This window comes from Chlorocebus sabaeus, chromosome 7 (genome assembly GCF_047675955.1).
Source record: "Chlorocebus sabaeus isolate Y175 chromosome 7, mChlSab1.0.hap1, whole genome shotgun sequence".
Lineage (NCBI taxonomy): Eukaryota > Metazoa > Chordata > Mammalia > Primates > Cercopithecidae > Chlorocebus > Chlorocebus sabaeus.
Window position 1 is genome coordinate 74716304 of NC_132910.1, and position 19824 is coordinate 74736127.

General features: G+C 37.4%; 1 long non-coding RNA gene across 7 annotated transcripts in view; it reads left to right on the forward strand.

Annotated features, from left to right (window-relative positions):
* Nucleotides 1–19824, forward strand: part of LOC119621742 (uncharacterized) — a 472197-nt gene that overhangs the window by 219440 nt on the left and 232933 nt on the right. For all 7 annotated transcript variants that reach the window (XR_012093424.1, XR_012093427.1, XR_012093425.1 and 4 more), the window contains one exon: nt 5317–5360. This is a non-coding gene — a long non-coding RNA (uncharacterized lncRNA). The remainder of the gene's footprint in view (nt 1–5316; nt 5361–19824) is intronic.

Genomic DNA, 19824 nt, shown 5'->3' on the forward strand with positions numbered 1-19824 from the left:
GACTTAATTTTTGTATATGGTAACACATCAGAGTCCAGTTTCATTCTTCTGCATATGGTTAGCCAGTTTTTACAGCACAATTTATTGAATAGAATATCCTTTCCTCATTGTAATTTTTGTTGACTTTGCTAAAGAGGAGTTGATTGTAGGTGTGTGGCTTTATTTTTGGGTTCTGCATTCTGTTTTATTGGTCTATCCATCTATTTTTGTACCATTACCATGCTGTTTTCATTACTGTAGCCTTATAGTATAGTTTGAAATTGGGTAATGTGATGTTACTGGCTTTTTTCTTTTTACTTAAGATTGCCTTGGCTATTTGGGCTCTTTTTTGGTTCCATATGAATTTTAGAATAGTTTTTTCTAAATCTGTGAAAAGTGACATTGGTAATTGATGGGAATAGTATTTAATCTGTAGATTGGTTTGGACAGTATGGACATTTTAATGATATTGATTCTTCCAACCCATGAGCATAAAATAGTTTTCCATTTGTTTGTGTCATCTACATATCTCATTTTTTCCTTAAGTATTTTATTTTTTGTGGCTATTGTAAGTGAAATTGCATTCTTGATTTGGTTCTCAGGTTTAGTGTACAGAAATGCTGCTGATTGGCCAGGCGCAGTGGCTCACGCCTGAAATTCCAGCACTTTGGGAGGCCGAGGCAGGCAGAACACGAGGTCAGGAGATCAAGACCTTCCTGGCCAACATGGTGAAAGCCTGTCTTTACTAAAAATACAAAAATTAGCTGGGCGTGGTGGCGTGTGCCTATAGTCCCAGCTACTTGGGAGGTTGAGACAGGAGAATTGATTGAGCTTGGGAGGAGGAGGCTGCAGTGAGCTGGGATTGTACCACTGCACTCCAGCCTTGGAGACAGAGCAAGAATCCATCTCAAAAAAAAAAAAAAAAAAAAGAAATGCTGCTGATTTTTGTATGTTGATTTTGTATCCTGAGACTTTGTTGAAGTTGTTTATCAGGTCTACAAGTCTTTTGGCAGAATATTTAGGGTTTTCTAGGTCTAGAATCATATTGTCAGTGAATATGGATAACTTGACTTGCTCTTATTTGGCTGCCTTTTAGTTCTTTCTGTCATCTGATTGCTCTGGCTAGGACTTCTAGTACTATATTGAGTAGTGGTGACAGTGCACATCCTCGTCTTGTTTCAGTTCTCAAGGGGAATGCTTCCAGCATATACCCATTCATTGTGATGTTAGTGGTGAATTTGTCACAGATGGCTCTTATTGTTTTGAGGTATGTTCATTCAATCCCTACTTTGTTAAGGGTTTTTATCATGAATAGTTGTTGGATTTTATGCAAAGCTTTTTCTTCATCTATCGAGATGATCATTTGGTTTTTGTTTTTAATTCTCTCTGTGTGATGAATCACGTTTCTCAATCTGTGTCTGTTGAACAATCATTGCATCCCAGGAATAAAGCCCACTTGATCATGGTGAACTAACTTTTTGATATGCTGCTGGATTCAGTTTGCTAGTATTTTATTGAACATTTTTGCTTCTATGTTCATCAGGGATATTGGCCTGCAGTTTTCTTTATTTGTTGTATGCCCTTGCCAGATTTGGTATCAGGATGACACTGGTTTTGTAGAATGAGTTAGGGAAGGGTCCTTTCTTCTTAAATTTTTGGAATAGTTTCAGTAGGATTGGTACCAGCTCTTTGTACATCTGGGAGAATTTGGCTGTGAATCCATCTGGTCCAGAGCTTTTTTGTGGTTGGTAGGTTTTTTTTCTTTTTATTACTGATTCATTTTCATTACTTGTTATTGGTATGTTCAATATTTCTGTTTCATCCTGGTTCAATCTTGAAAGGTTGTGTTTTTCCAGGAACTTATCCATTTCCTCTAGATTTTCTAGTTTGTGTGCATAGAGGTGTTCATAGTAGTTTATAAGGATCTTTTGTATTTCTGTGGGATCACTTGTAATGTCACCCTTGTTATTTCTGATTGTGTTATTTAGATCTCTCTTTTTTTCTTGGTTATTCTAGCTATCAGTCTATCAACCTTGATAATACTTTAAAGAACCAATTTTTCATTGATCCTTTGTATGTTTTTTGGGGGATCTCAATTTCTTTTAACTGTGCTGTGATTTTACATATTTTTCTTCTTCTAGCTTTAGATTTAGTTTGTTCTTGTTCTTCTACTTCTGTTAGGTTCATGGTTAGGTTGTTTTATGTCTTCTTTATGAAGCCATTTAGCTGTATAAACTTTCCTCTTAATACAGCTTTGCCCACATCCCAGAGATTTTGGTGTGCTGTGTCTCTATTTTCATTTGTTTCAAAAAGTTTTTTGATTTCTGCCTTAATTTTGTTTTTTACACAAAAGTCATTTAGGGGCAAGTTGTTTAATTTCCATGTATTTATGTGGTTTTGAGAGTTCCTCTTAGTATTGATTTCTATTTTTATTCCACTGTGGCCTGAGAAGCTACTTGGTATAAATTTGATATTTTTGAATTTATTGAGCAGTGTAAATGCTCCACTTAAAAGACATAGAGTGGCAAATTGAGCAACAAAAAAAGACTCATCCTTCTACTGTCCTCAAGAGATTCATCTTACATTTAATGATGCCCAAAGGCTCAAAGTAAAGGGATGGAGAAAGATCTATCATGCAAATGGCAAACTTTAAAATAGACTTTTAAAACCTGCAACAGTAAAAAAAGGACACAGTAGGGCATTACATAATGATAAGGGGTTCAATTATACAAGAAGAGTTAACTATTCTATATATATACATATCCAACATTGGTAAAGCAATTGGTAAAGCAAATTATTGCTGAAGGGGGTGCAGAATTGTTATGAGATTTGATTTATGTCCAAGCATGTGGTCAATCTTAGAGGAGGTTCTGTGTGCAGAACAATTATTGAAACAAATGAAAACAGATACACAATATACCAAAACCTCTGGGATGCAGCAAAAGTAACATTAAGAGGAAAGTTTATCCTGCTAAATGCCTTTATAAAGAAGACATAAAACAACCTAATGTTTTACCTAGCAGAAGTACATTGGTAAAGCAATTACTCCTAGACCTAAGAAAAGACTTTGACATCCACAGAATAATAGAGGAGATGTCAACACCCCACTGACAGCAGTAGACAGATTATCAAGGCGGAAAACCAATGAAGAAATTTTGAATTCAAATTGTAAACTTTGCTGATTGGGCCAAATAGACATCTACAGAGTACTCCAACCAACAACCACAGAATATGAATTCTTCTCATCTGCATGCAGGACATTCTCTAAGATTAATGACATGCTCGGACATAAATCGAGTCTCAATATACCTTAATGGAAATTCTGCAGCCCCTTCTCCAAGCGAGAAACCTAGAGGCCCTCCTAAATTTTTCTCAGTCCCTCAGCTGCACATATGTAACTGGTAACCAAACTTATCAATTAAGGCTGGGCATTTGGCTCAAGCCTGTAATCCCAGCTTTGGGAGGCCAAGTCAGGAGGATTGCTTGAAGCCAGGTGTTCAAGACCAGCCTGGGCAATATATAAGATCTTGTCTCTACCAAAAAAATTAAAAAACATTAGCTGGGTGTGGTGGCATGTGTCTGTTGTCCCAGATACTTAGGAGGCTGAGGTGGGAGTACCCCTTGAGTCCATGAGGTTGAGGTTACAGTGAGCCATGATTGTGCCACTGAACTCCAGCCTAAGTAGTAGAGCAAGATCCTGACCCAAACCAAACCAGAAACAAAAACTTATCAATTATACATTTGAAGTAGTTCTCTGTGTCTTTCTCTCAATCCCAATTTTCACTAAGCTCAAATCTTCTTCACCTCTTACCTGAACTATTAGTCTCCTCATTCATTTTCCTACTTTTAGCTTTATTTCTCTCATTACGTACATATGTAATTATTTATTTATTTATTTATTTCATTTATTGAGACAGAGTCTTGTCCTGTCACCCAGGCTGGAGGGCAATGGTATGATCATGGCTCAGTGTAGCCCCCTTCTCCTGGGCTCAGGTGATCCTCCCACCTCAGCCTCCCAAGTAACTGGGACTACAGGTGCATGCCACCACATCTGGCTAATTTTTTTGGTATTTTTTGTAGAGATGGTGTTTTGCCATGTTGCCCAGGTTGGTCTTGACCTCCTGGCCTCAAGCGATCTACCTGCCTTGGCCTCCCAAAGTGCTGGGATTACAGGCATGAGCCACCATGCTTGGCCCATAATACAGTGCCGATTATATTATCAGAACATTAATTATAACATTAGTGTAACAGTAGCTCTTTACATATATAACATATATATCATATATGTCAAACATAAAAATATATATATATATTCTGTTTAACAGTCGTTAGTAATGCAAAAGACAGGCAAACACAAATGTTGGCAAGGATGTGGAGAAAAGAGAACCCTCTTTCCCTCTTGATGGGAATGTAAATTAGTACAACCACTATGGAGAACAGTTTGGAGTTTCCTTGAAAAATTAAAAATAGAACTACCATATGATCCCACAATCCCAAAGAAAGGAAATCAGTATATCAAAGAGGTATGTGCATTCCCATGTTTATTGCAGCACTATTCACAGTAAACAAGATTTAGATGCAACCTCATTGTCCATCAGCAGATGAATAGATAAAGAAAACGTGGAATATACACAATGGAGTACTATTTAGCTATAAAAAAGAATGAGATCCTGTCATGTGCAGCAACATGGATGGAACTAGAAGTCATTATGGTATGTGAAATACACCAGGCACAGAAAGACAAACTTCACATGTTTTCATTTATCTGTGGGAGATAAAACCTAAAACAATTGAATTCTTGGAGATAGAGAGTAGAATGATAGTTATCAATGGTTGGAAAGGGTCATAGATAAGGAGGAAGTGGTGATGGTTAATACATACAAAAATATAGTTAGAATGAGTAAGATCTAGTATTTGATAACACAACTGGGTTACTACTGTCAGCAGTAACTTACTGTACATTAAAAATAACAATTGGATTGTTTGTAACAAAAAGAAAAAAATAAATGATTGAGGTGATGGATTAAGAAAAATGTTCTAAGTAGCTTAAAGTTCTTCCTAATGCCTATAGGACAGGTGCAGACCCCTTAACAGAGCATACTTCACCCTTTTAATCTTCTACTTTAAACTCTGACTCTTGTTTTCATTCCCAGATAGTTGGTTACCATCCTGTAGGCAAAGAGTGAGCATACTGCTGCATGCTCCTCAAGGTCTCCTTGCTATGAAGTCTTCCTAGAATGTTCCTTTCCTTCTCTTTGTCAATTTACTTGCCCCTCTCTTGTTTGTCTGCAACTCCATACTTACAAATCTTTCAGTGTTTCTCATATTTTGTTTCAGGTAGCTGTTAATATGCATGATCTCCTGCTGTGAGCTCCTTAAAGGTAATAACTATGTTTTATTCATCTTTGTTTCCTTAGCTAAGAGTCTTGCAGGTAATAGGTACTCAGCAAATGTTTGTTAAGTGAACACTGAATGTGGAAAAGCCATATACTAATATGGCAAAGGCATCATTGTGGCTTCATTAAACCTGAACCATGCAGACCAAAGGAGTTTTGTCTGAGGGAGAGTGGCCAGGATTAGTGGAGATTCTTGAGATTGGAATGGAAATAAGCTAAAGAGGAGTTCCAGTCTCACCCATGTCCCTGGAGACAGTTGATGCCTTAAGATGAGTAAGGTTTAAAACTTGATTCTTATGAATCTTTATTTTATTTCTCAGGGATTTCCCCCAAGCTATAAACATTGAGATTTTGTTAGGCAGATCCTTATTCCAAAAAAGAATACCTATTTGTGTTTTAATTGTTTGGAATTGTGGTCCCTCTTTACTTTATTTCAGTAATTTTTGTGCTTTTTGATGCTTTCATTTAGCTGAATCTCAAAACATCAATACAATCTTTTCTTGCCAAGGTCAACAGCTCCCCCAAGAATCTTGCGCACGCTACTCTCTTCCTGACATTCCCATTCCCTCTGCCTTTTCCCCACTCTATTCTAGCACTTCAGTAGCATTTTCCTGTGATAGAGCTATGTAGGCTGGCATGGGCCTCCTCTAGACTGAGTTACCAGAAGGCAGGCAGGTACCAATTTCATAAAGTTCTCTGCTGCAGGGCCTAGTAAAGTGATTTGCATAACAGAGACATTTAGAAAGGGTATGGTGAATAAATAATAATGACAATGACCTCATTAAGGCAGTGCAGAGGGACACATAATGATCTCAGGAGTAATTCATAGATATTCTTGCTTGAAAAGGTTTAAGTAAGTTGTTTGGTTTAAATGCTATATCATCTAAAACCTCAATTTCCTATAGCAACTAGTACCGGAGTGAGAGGACATTTTGTGCTGTTCAGCAATGTGAGGGAAGCTGCCGCTGGAAAGGGGAAAGGAACCAGTGTTTGGAGGGAGGCCATGGAACAAGATAGAAAATCCTCAAAGGGAGCTAACTGTCCACTTGCACTCCTGGAAAGAGTCGGGGAATGGAGGGAGGGCAAGGCTACGGTTGCAGAGCCACTCAGAGCCAGCCACAGTGTTTGTGTAGGGAGGGTAATTTCTGATAAAAATAGAGGAAAACTTTATTTTTTTTTTAAACGTTAAGCACTTTAAAAGCAACTGTGGGAAGTTTTAATCATAGGGTGGCTGTTTCTTTCTGAAAGAAGAAAGGCATTTCAGTTTTAAATTCAGTGGGTTGAAATGATTGTGTCATTTCAGCTAGAGAGGAGCACGTCAGCAAGTGGAAATGTTTTATCGTGGAAAGTATGACTTGAAGATGTCACATTTAAAATTTTAAAAAAGTAAATAATTTCTGTAGTCAGCTTTCTTCCTCCACAAGAACATTTAGAGCTTTGCTGCATTTAGAAAGAAAAAGTACAAATTTCAGGCAACATATTCACCATTGACATAGAAATAGAAGTCTTACTAAATGGGATGGGTTTCTTAATATGGTTAAGATATGCAGAAAATAGAACAAAGATTGCCCCTTAGGAGATAAACTTTGCTAGAGGTATTATGGAAGATTAGCCTGTGAGTTTATTTAAGTATTTATGCTTGATTATGGGAGTTAGTAGATAAAATGAGATGCTGACTAAATTGTAAGGCCCTTGGTTTCCAACTCCCTGTCTTACTTACCACTAAAACATCCTCTGTAGTTCATTGACCTGTTAGACATTTGATACAAATTTGCTGAATCAATGAATTTTAGGATGTTTGGAATGTAAGTCTGCATTAATCATTTAAAGATGTCATCAGCCACCAGTAAGTATTAATAATGATGATAAAGGCACTGTTTTTAAAAAGATTAATATAGAAATTAGAGATATAAAATGATGACTTTATGGATTGTCTTCTTGAAGCTGGCATTATTATATGTTTGAACTAACCTGTAGTTTATGGAATATAACAATTTTCAGGACAGTGTCTTTTTACAGAGCCATCAGACCCAATAGTCAGATTAACTGCCCGAATATGAAGAAAGGTTGAGAATCATGAAGCTCTCGAGGTTATTAGTTATGACTAAAAAATATTGAATAAAGAAACTCCTGGTGAGAGTAATTAGTTGCTCTCTTTATTTAGCCAATTGAAAGATACAGCTAATTAGAAATGCATTTTACTGTCAAGAGACGTTTTCTAAAGTGATTTTTTTCACTTCCACTGTCAGAACTTTAGGCAAATCCCTTTCTTTTGTAGCCAGGCCTTGCATGCATGGCAATTTTTTTTCCTTAGGAGAATATGTGTATGCATATCAAGTAAGGTATATTGTTCATAGTTTCTTTCTAGGTGTGTGACATTGTTTTTTCCCTACAGAATTTTCATTTATAATCCAAGATTCTTCGTTTGTAGTAACAAATTATTTGCCTCGTAATGGTCTATACTTGGAACATGCTGGAAAAAGAGTACAGATGTTAATTTTTTATCACAGACATTCTTAAGATAATTAAACTAGTTTTTTTGTTGTTGTGGTGGATTTTTTTTGTTTGTTTTGAGACATAGTCTCATTCTGTCACCCAGGCTGGAGTGCAGTGGTGCAATCACAGCTTATGGCAACCTCCGCCTCCCAGGTTCAAGCAATTCTCCTGCCTCAGTGTCCCAAGTAGCTGGGATTACAGGTACCTGCCACCATGCCCAGCTACTTTTTGTATTTTAAGTAGAGATGGGGTTTCACCATGTTGGCCAGGCTGGTCTTGAACTCCTGACCTCAAGTGATCCACCTGCCTTGGCCTCCCAAAGTGCTGGGATTACAGGCGTGAGCCACTACCCCAGCCTAGTTTCTTCTTTTTTCATGACATTTCTGTTCAAGGAAGTCTGTTTTTGTTTTTGTTGGGCTTTTGTTTGTTTGATTTTTGCTCGTATTGCCTCACTAAATGCATTGTTAAAACCTGGAGTTATTCTCTTTACTAGGGCAATCTCTTCCCACTTAGGGGATTTAGATTCTGACGGCCTGGATTCCAGTTCCAGTCCTGCCATTTACTACCTGCGTGGCCTCAGTTTAGCATCTCTACTGCTCAAACCCTCTAAGTTTCAGTTTCCTCACTTGTAACATGGGGAAAATAACAGTTAGGTTGTTGAGAATTAAATGAGATGTACTGAAGGCCCTTAGCTGCCCATAGTAGCACATAGTAAGCTTTCTATGATTATTGTTATCGCTGTAGTTGTTTATGTCTCTGCTCCTTTGGCCAGCCTTCCTTTTTCCTATTTTTTCCCCTCAGATCAACTCTCTCACTCAATATTTCCAATATATATTTTTTTCTGGTTAATTTCATTTGTATATGTGAATATAGACCATGACATAAAGTAGGAAATGATTTCCATGTGAAATTTTTAGACTAGATCCCATCATATACCTTCTACAATATGTATAGGAATAACTTATTTGAGCATCAAAACACTGTTTCACATGTGAAACAAACCTAGACATACTCTCTTGCAATGATTTACACTCTTTGCAGTGCATTCCTGGATATTCGCCTCTCATCCTTGCATGTATTTTCCCACACCTCTACATGTGCCGTCTCCTTTGCTCATGCTTCACCTTCCTTCTCTGATTTATAGCTGTTGATGTTTTTGTTCCCTTGCCATGCATTAGAATTAACATCTTTTTCGAATATTGCTTCTTTGTGAAGCTTATTACCGTTCTATTCTGTGTCCCAGATACTCTATGTTCAATCCAATGGGGTTGCACAGGGAGAATTCACACTAATTCAGGATGGCGGCAGGGTGGGGAGAAAGAACAGGCTGGTCCTGCTCCTCTACTCCCCTGTTTCTGATGTGGGCAACTTCTGTTTTCCTATGTGCTGGTGACAAGGGAGGGACATGAAGGAATTGGAGGAGTTCTGTTTTCCAGGTGCTTCCTAATACCCACTGGATAACATCGAAGCTCCTGAACATGGTACACATATTCCCTAAGATCTGCGCTCTTGCAACCTCGTCTTCCCACTTTAAAATTTGTACCCTGGTGATACTGTCTTTCAGTGCCTAGGACATCACATCCTGCTTTGAATTTATGTGTCTGTGCTTCTTGTGTAATGTTTGTCTGCCCATTTTTACCTTGCAGACTCCAAGTCTCCAATCCATTTTTCCAAGCTCAGCACAGAGCTTGTCTCCTCTGGGAAGCCTTCCATGAGGCTTTTCCCTTCTTACTACTGAGCCAAGTACCCTCCTTTCCTTTGGATTCAACTGCACCCTGGGAATAGCTCTGTCATTATAGACCGTGTTACTTTGGAATGATGTGTTTATGGGTCTGTTTTTTTCTGATGGAATAAATTCCGTGACAGCAGGGACCACATATTATTCATTTCTGTATCCCCACCATCTAGCATGCTATGTGGTTCAGTGTATACCAGCCAGGGTTATTTGTAGAACTCTTAAATTGACCTCACTGGGATCCGTGGGGATGAAGGCAGTGATGAAGGAATTCTTGCTTCCTTTCATGGGGTTTGCCAGATAGTGGCCTGACTTTAAATTTCTTTCAGACAACTTAACTGGACAGATAATTTAGCTATTCTCCAATTTGCAGTCTTATTCCAGAAGGGACTATATTTTAAAAGGTGGAATTCATATGTTTACTTTATTGTAGATTTTTTTTCTTATGTCATAGTATAGCTTTTTTGCCAACCACATGTATTTCCCATTTACTCATTTCTTCTACAGAACACATATTAAGATAATGGACTTTCTAAACACATGAGACAAATGCCTACAAAATGCCTGAAACAAAATGGCCCATCAGCAGATTTTCTCATAGAAGAAACCTGTAGGCACATAATAGAATGCCTCTCAGTACAAAAACAAACAAGCAATTACCTGTGCTGCTTCCTGTGGGAAACTCAGCATCCTACCACCCATGGTGATGACTTCTGTGATTTTTTTTAGGAGGGGTTACATCATTCTAAGGAAATTCGTTCATATGTTTCTCAACAAATGCACATTTTATTTTCTTGGACAGAAAACAAAGTATATGTTTTTGTTCAAGTTTATTTTCCTCTTTCTCTTTTGTTTTTTAAAAATAAATATTCAACTTGCAATTTAGAATAATAGTACAAAAGACTGAATGGTGGTCGTCATAGGTTGATAGTGGGGAGGGAACTGTGTATTCAAGAAACATCTGGAATGTTTGTGATGTGGTAGTTGCCTAGAGTGTCTTCCTCTGGGCTTTGACATTAAACAATGCCTTCTAGAATTTAACTCAGTCAAGATTTGTTTAAATTGCAGACGTGTATTGTTATTAGTCTGATAAAAATCGTATTTGATGAATCTGCTCTTTGTTTCCTTATCTGTATTATAAAAGCTCTTCCTTTCTTATGTTAATCCAACATTTTCAAGCATAAGAATGGAGACTTGAAATAAGTAATATTTGGAAATAACCGTGAGAAAAGGTTTTGAAAATTCAAAAGGTGAAAAATATATCTAGCCCCAGTAGATAAATGTCTATAGTGAGAATTGGTAAGTCAATATACTTTTTATTTTTTATTTTTCATTATACATTATCAATTTATAATTATATAAATTTATGAGGTACAAAGTGACATTACAGAGGATGGGAAGATGATGATCAAAGTGTTCAAAATCTCATTGAGGCATGAGGAATATATGTGTGTATATATATATACACACACACACACATGTATTTAGTTCTATTGCACAGTGTGGCAAATATTGTTAAAAATATTGTGTAGTTCAACATAATTTTGAGAGTAGCAAGAGCCCTGATTTTGTATTTTTCTACTTAATATTAGATAAAATACTAGTCATTTTCAGTTTGTATCTTTTGATCAAATTTTGGCATCATCTTCTTTAGGTATGTAGAAGAATCATCAATTTATCTAGAGTTTTTGTAGAAAATTATCTATTTGAATAAAAAATATCCTCAAGTTTTACTTAAACCTGAAAGTTGCTATATTTGTTGTTTTAGTAATGATAGTTTAAACAAAACAATTTTATGAAATTTGAAGTTTAACAAGAAATTGCTAGTTTTGAAAAGTATGTTTTAGATATATAGACTAGAGACAAATTATGATGTATTTTGTACTTTCTATCCTGAAATCACTATAAGATTTTAATAGAGAGTCTTTTAAAGTCTCATTTCATAAGTAATATTTTTTCAAGTATCTACAGAAACTATATGCTAATACTGAGAAGAAAACACTTTAAGGAGTCCATAATTATTAATTTATCCTTCTTGATTGTATGGTTTGCTCCTCATACCCTCTGGATGCTCAGTCGTGGAAAAGAAATGTGATCCTTTAACTGTGGAGTTAGAACAAAAGGTCCATTTTTTGCCCACTGCTTATAGAAATTAAGAGACAAAATTTTACTTTTAGAGATCTGTGGTCCGGTGGAAATGCGGGTGTTCAGAAATAGCTTCTGAATTTAAAGTTGCATTTAAAGTTGGCATTTCTGTCCAATCTGGTTGAGAACCTGAAAGCGGTTCCACATTTCTTCATCAGGAAGTCAGGCTGACTTGTGATGAAAGATGATGAAGACAAATCCTAAACAGGGCTTCCTGTTTGTTTAAACCCCCAGCCCAGGAGAAAATCACTTCCAAGTTTCCCTGTACAATCATTGTAATATATTTTCTTTTCAGATTGTTAGCAGACTGCTCAGTTTGTGCTTGGCATTTCAATTATAGTGAAAAAGGTGAAACCAGAAGACTCAAGGAATTCTCATTAGGAGTCTGAAATTTGATAGACTTTTAAAATTAACCTCTGCTTCTTGTTCTGTCTTTAGTAGGCACATTATTCATTAAATCATAGGTATTGATTATCTGCTCTGTGAACAGTTTTGAATTGGTTACTGTGAAGGATAGGAAAGAAGACAATATGGCTTTTGTCCTCAGAACTCTCTCACTCAAAAAGGAAATCAGGTTGAAATACAGAGAAAAATTTAAATTTAAAGATGACAACCACTTTTAAGGAAGGACTGGATTGTTTCCCTAATATGAGTGCTTGTGCAAAGTGAGATGTTTTGTTTTGTGAATGACTTTTTGGATATTAAACAGTAGCAAAGAGAGGCAAAGGAATCAGGGAAGAGTGAAAACTTTGGAAAAAGACTTAGACGCTTTTGCTAGAATGCTGGGACATCTGAACCATGTTTGCGGAGAGGTAATTAACATAACCTTAATGTTAATTACACTTAATGTTATATATGTTAATATATATAGCTAACATATACTAAGCATGTACTTCACATTGACTACTGAGCTAAATGCTGTACTGGCATTTCGTCATGTGCCCCTGGGAATAGTCTTATGATATAGGTGGGATGCATTTCCTAGAAGAAGAAATTGGGACAAAGGTTAAACAATTTTTAAATAATTGACACTAGTGTCCATGCTTTAAACTTCTGCTCAAGGTTTTGCTTCTAAAGAACATTTTTATTTCTTCCTTGCTTTTCACATTTTCACCTGCTTTCATGTCTTTTTTCCTTTTCTCATCTCTATCATCTAATTTTCTCCCTTGATTTCTTAACCCTTCTTACGCTTTCTCATGTGTTGCTGGTCTGTCAAAATTTTCTTGTTTGACTGATGGTTCACTGAATACTTCTGTTGCTGTTGTATTCAAAACTATATGCATGGATGATTGCATTTTTTTTTTTTTTACTTTTACAGTCTAATGTAGATATAAAATGCTGAATACATGTACTTTGATTAGAAATGGAAGTAAATATCAACTAAAGCCTAACATAATTCTTTTTCATAAAAGGGGCAAAGAGAATATGAAGGAATAAGACATTTATTGCTAAAAGCATGTGTCTGCACACACATTCACACACACACACACACATACCTGTTTTTTCTGGGGAACAAATGGTAGAGGTTCTGCCCATAAAGGACAGGCATCCTGTTTGTTCACATTGTAAAGCTGTCCAGCAAATCTACCTACCACAAGTTAACTGTCTATTAGAACACAAGGACTCCATGTTCCTGTCCATCAGCTTCTATCAATCTAGTGAGGCAGAAATCTTCTGAAGTTTTAGCCTATTGAGATATACACAAATTCTATCAAGGAACTCTCTATAGAACATGGTACTATCTTTATGATTTGGAGTACCAGTGGAATTTGATCATAATCGGTTAGACCCTTAAACTAAAATGCTCTGTAGGGGACGCATTGTCTTTTATAATGCTCATTATTTTCAAATGAAACCATGGTCAGGATGAAGGCCAGGCTGCCATTGGAGATAATATTCTGAGTAACAATTTCAATAGGAAATCATGCTCTGTGTGGCTGTAGAAGTAATTCAGAAGATGGATTGCCTTGATCGGGCCAAAAACCCCTCAAACTGTTCTATTTATCTCTTTAGTGCTTCAAAAGCCTTGTAGTTTCAATGATTACATAACAATTTGGCATATGTGAGTTCTCTGACAAGGTCCAGAATCTCAAATTGTAAAAATTAGTTTAACACGAAGTCCAGAATGAAACAGATTGGCAGAGCAATTGTTTTTGCATCATTCCTGACCCTTACCAGCTAGTCATTAATGATTTTGCCCAGTACAGAATTCTGAGACTATTTCCCTTCTGGCTGTTTGAATAATTTACCTAGCAAGGTTAAAAAAATATGCAAGAAAATCTTTAATTGAACAGCAGGGACCTGTACTACCACGTGTTCATGAGAAATGATGCATGGGAAGTATTTTTTGACCTGTGTTCTGCTGTCTTCCTTGAGAAGTTTATGTATCAAGGGAAGAGATGGGACTGCACAGGTCTAGTTTTTAGACACTGGAAATCCACATACAATGTTGTTGGAAAAGTAATCCTGCTGCTAGAATTATTTAAAAATTCACTGGAGGAACTGAATATTTGCTACCATTGAAAAGTGTCCATTTTACATAACCTAGGAAAAAGCAGACTATAAAACTAAAAGAACAAAACCAGTCCTGTAAAAATAAAATTTAAAAAAGCCAAAGCAAAACAAAGACCAACCAAAAAACCAAAAAGGCTGAATATATTTACAAGATTCTGTGTGTGTGGGCGTAAGCTTAAAAACTGAAACAAAATAGACACCAAGCCGTGAACTGTTTGTTCTGCTCCATTTGGCTAAGTTCTTAAAGGTTACAGGAAGAGAGTGTACTTATTGCTTAAGATGATGATAATTTATATTAAAAAATAAATACAGGCATGTGAGCAGGAAGGGGAAATTGCTTCATTAATTACCTGGTTATCTTATCAGGCCTCTATAATTTTTTTTTGTTTTCTGGAATGCAGAGCAGGCTTCATGAGGAGTACTGAGTTGCTTTGGCAGCAGCTAGCCAAGCTGAGTGATTTGCAACACTCTGTTCACTCTGCATTTATGTTTCATAATGTGAGCATCTGCCTGGGTGTGTTGGTGCCACTCCGTGTACATCCCTTCTCTCAGCCAGAGGTCCAAGGAAGGGCCAAACTCCCTCCCTCTGAACTTTCAGTTAGCACACAGTCGATGCTGCTCAATCCTCTGTGTCAGGGCAGTTCCTGATTCTAACCCCCCACTCCATAAGGCAAGCTCTAGAAAGCAGGGTTCCTGAAAAGGAACAAGAAAGAGGTGATACCAGGCGAAACCATCAAAAGATGTTTGTGGTGACATAAGCCCTATGGGTTTAAGTGCCCTTCTTTCAGTTTATGAAGTCATCCAGTGGTTACCTCTTGCTGGGTGACTTTATTCTTTTATCCTTTGTAGAAATAAACATGTAGAAATTTTGTAATTCTGGCAAAAAGCCCACAGAATCTATGTTTAAAAAGAGAAACAAATAATGCTAAAATGCAATGTAGTGTATGTCATTACAAATATTTATCTTTCCTTAACTTGGACAAAATAAATTATTGTGTAAAAATTATTTGTTTTCCTAATTTAACTGCAGATTTGAACCTTAATCTTATTATTACTTTTTTTTCCCTGGAATCTCTATGTTCAAAACCAGTTCTCTATCTTCCAAAGCTGTGATATTTGTGAACTCAATTTGCACAATCTCTAAATGATGCAACTGGTAGCCCAAATTAATATGATAAATTACAGTTATTTCCATACATTGTAAATCTTCTCTTGATTTTTTTTTCAGTCCAGAGATCTTTTATTTTTTTTATACCTATTATGACATAAGGAAGAGGTTCCAGCACCCCAGGCTCCTTCCCATTGGTTCTCACACAGTGTGCTTTTCTGGATGGAGCACGCTGGCGCTTCAGTTACTGTTCTCTTTGGCCTCCTTCTCTTTCTGATCATTTTCCTTCATGTGTTTCAGGAAACTATCTTGTCTCCTAGAGTGCTTAATGTGCTCAGTATGCACATTAATTCTCTTGGCAAGAATCTTGTCCTTCATTGTTCGTTCACAACAATGCCAACAGCATTCTGGGTAACATTCTAGACTCTTCCAGGTTTGCTATGGCAACATTTGTGGGACATTCCTTTTTGAACAGTACTCATTCCCTGGATGTCTACAATATCACCTTTTTTTTTTTTTTTTTTTTTCTTTACGGTTTCATATGGATGTGGTCAAAGGAACAACTCTATGTTTCCTAAAAGGTCGAAATAATGTACATAGGGTGCCTGTCCTCTTCCCCTTTGTGTTTCCCATTTTGGTGGATCACTGGAAGATGGCAGTTCTAGCTAAAGGAAGACTATCTCTTGATTTTAAAGGATGAGGCTTTATAATATCTAGGCAAATGGCCAGAATGGAAAATAATCTGTACATCACAATAATAATGATAAACATAATAATAAAAATAGTAACAGTAATATTAAATTACTCCACATTTTGTGTTTTTTTGAAAAGAAAATAGAGGGGAGGAAGAATATGTTTCCTCCCCCTCCCCCTCATACGACTTTCATAAAAACATATATCTCAGATGTGATCCATACACAGCAAACCTGTGCCAGTATGTCAATACAAAATGACAATTGCAATCAGATATCCCCCACAGGCATTACACAGGATTACTTGCATTTTCTAAGATGTTGTGTTTTAGAAAATTGACACAAAACTGACATAAGACAATCCTGGTAAGTAAGATTGGTGATCCATTTAATAGAAATCTACAGTGGAGGAATGGTTTACACTGGATAACTTCTTGATGTTGCTGGCCGTTTAAGTGGGAGAGATTACCAGCTAAGAGTAAATGTTACACATATATATATTTCTTCTTTTTTAAAAAATTTTAATAATAGAGGGTCTCACTATGTTGCCCAGGCTGCTTTTGAACTCCTGAGCTTAAGGAATCCTCCTGCCTTGGCCTCCCAAAGTGCTGGGATTACAGTCTTGGGCTACTGTGCCCAACCTTAAATATTACATGTTTTTAAATAACATTTTATATGCTTTTATATACGTTACTCCTTTTTAGTCACATGTAACCCCTGTGAGACAGATGGGGCAGAAATTACATATTTTTACACAATAGGTTAGGCGATTTGATTACAATCAGTACTGGTATGTGTAACCTAGAGCTAGGATTAGGACCAGGCTCTCAGACTTTGGTCAGCACATCACACTGCCAGGCTTCTTTCGGCTGAGCTGGTGGGGCTCCTCTGCTTCCTCCTTTCCTTGCTCTCAATCTCTGTGCTGTCATCAGCAGCTGGGAGCGGCAGTGCATTCTTTTCTTCCCTCTCGAAGAGTCCCACGTTTCGTAGGAATTAATAAGAAGCTCCCCTCCATGAAAAAGTTAGAAATCCATTTCTTTTCCAAGCCCCTTTTACTTCAGTTAAAGAAACTGAGATCTAGTTGCAAAAGGAGGCCTGAGCGACAGACGTGGTGCTCTTTCGGCTCTATCACATTAGCTGACATCAGTGTCACTATAAGAAACAAAAAGATCTATTTAAAAACACAACTGATTACAGCTATGTCTGCCCCTAGAAGAGGAAAGCTCCTATGGCTGGACACCATGGCTTTTTATTTGGAAAGCTTCCTTGCTATTGCCTTTAAATGAAAAAGGTTAGGTTTCCATTCCCTCCTCCCCTGCATATGGTGGTGCTGGAAGGTCTGAGCAGCAGGACAGCAGGCAAAGCATTGCTAGAGACGTGCCAGCCAATGAGAAAGCCATGTGGACTGGGGTGGCAGAGTATTTTTAAGAAGAGGATGTGTCAAAATGAATATTAACGTAAAGGGCTCTGATGCCACCTCCCTTGTTGAAAAAACTTCAGTATAATCTGCTAAATAGATACTCCGATGCCTTCATTGAGTGTCGTTTGTAGGGTAGAGGAATTGAAAGAGGGGACACAGGTACATCAGAGTCCTCACTGGAAGAATGAAAATAACAGCTGCTTGAGGCTAAAGTCTAGATTTTAGTGGGTACAGAAAACTTGATGTAGACTGTAGGGCATATGCCACACAGATCTGCAGAGATTTTGAGAAGAGCAACAGCCTTCTCATTAGATGTGCATTTGTTGATTTGATGGAAATCTCAAGGTCATTGTAACTTCAGTTGACTTCTCCCTTACACAAAGAAGAGGCTAAAAACCCTTATTGATTACTCTCAAGAAATCTGAGGAGGGGCCGTGGCCACTCAAGTATCCTAAAAAGGCTTTTGGATTTATGGAACTGTGGAAACTAAGAGACTTTAAATATCAACTGGTTCAACCTTTCTCTACTTCCTTCTCCTTCTCATCCTTTTTGCAATAAAGGAATCGAAGACTTAGATTCAATATCCAATGTACACAAGGCTGTTGAGTGATCACAGATGCAAGATTAGAATCTGACTGTGGATTCAGAGTCAGAATCCCTGGGTTCTGGTCCCTGCTGCATTTTCTTGTTTTCTGTACCTTCTTGAACCTCAGGTCCCTCTCTGTAAAAAGAGGAAAGTAAAATCACATCTCACAGTGTGTTTGGAGGACGCTATGAGTTAATGTGGGATTTGAAAACTGTAGGAATGTTAAAACATTTTATTGGTATGACTTATGAGGTTATGTGTGGTGCCAACAATTATATGAAGAGGATTATTTTAGCTTTCCTGAAAAAGTAGCAGTGCTATAGTTGAAATGACTTCACTGTTCCGCATGTCTGTGTGTGCACATGTGCAGATCCAGGCCAGGGATAGGCAGTGAAGTTTATAGAGTGTCTTTTGGGATAATGAGCTTTTGGGCTCTTGGTAGGCCTTCTAAATAATACATTGTATTTTTTCTTTTCTTTTCACAGGAATTAGAATAATAGCTAAAATTTCTCACTTTTTTCTTAAGGAAGTTAGGAACATATCTTAATAAATCAAGAAGTTCAAACACATCATCCGTAGCGGCTTGAAGTAGACTCCTATTCTGTTTAACCATGGCTTTTGAGAATTAAAATCCAGGGACGCTCCCTAGAGCCAGTCGTGAAGAACAGAAGGGGAACTACATGCCACCAGTCTATGGGAACTGTTTCAGCGGCAGATCATCAACGTCTCCTCGTTAGAGCTGAACAGTGCCTGTGAGAGAAAAAGGCAGATGTTAAGGGGAGGAGAAAGAGGTATAGGTGTAGGGACTAAAAGTTGATGTGGTATCATTCCTATGAAAAAAAAAATCAGATTCATTTTTATCTTTCCTAAGCACTTTTATGTTTGGTGAAAAAAAAAAAATGAGCATGTTAGAGACATTATTTATAATGGTCATGCCTCAAATCTTGTCTTTACTTACAGTTTCCGTATCCAAAACTGTCTTAAAGCTTCCAGTCTTTTTAAGCCTGAGTATTTTAATAGAAGTCAAGTCTCTCCTGTCAGAGTGCTGCTGTTCCCTAGACATGTTTGCCTCCAGGGCCTGAAAAGAAAAGAGTCCATTTTACACCCTGAAGCAGAGAGTACCCCTCTGTTCTCTTCAGACAGTGTTGGGAAGGATGTACCCCTTTAATCTCAAGAGGCAAGAAAATATCGAAGCAGATGACTTTGGCAGGTTTGCTGAAGGCTGGCGGCAGGTTGGCCGGGTCACAATCAGTGGCCTCCAGAGTTCAGTGTGACAGGAAGTGGGGGCTGCCGCTCTGCCTGGTTGTTAGTGAGGAGCAAGAGAGCCTGATGATTAGTCCTTGCAGCGCTGGAGAATGTTCCCATATCTGGCCCAGGGGACAGAGAGGTCCCAAAACATCCCAGACATTTGGTCGTCAGCCCTTTCATTCTCTCATCACTCAGGAAGTTAGAGAGAAAATAAAAACAAATTAAAGCATTTTTTTTTAAAGCACTCAAGTTGTTTCTTACATTTTCCATTTCCTTTTACAACACAGTTTTTAAACCTTGTGATGAAATGCTAAGTCACAGATGTAAAGGTGTCAAGAAGTATAATTGCATGTTCCACACACAACCTTAGCATCTCTGAGCATGCAAAAAAAACCAGGAATTAAATAACTTGCTGATTCAACTTTGTCAATACACTGAATCATATTAACAAGATGTTAATGAATTAGTGAACTTCCCCAAAAGGTGAAGAACAGCCATGAGCATC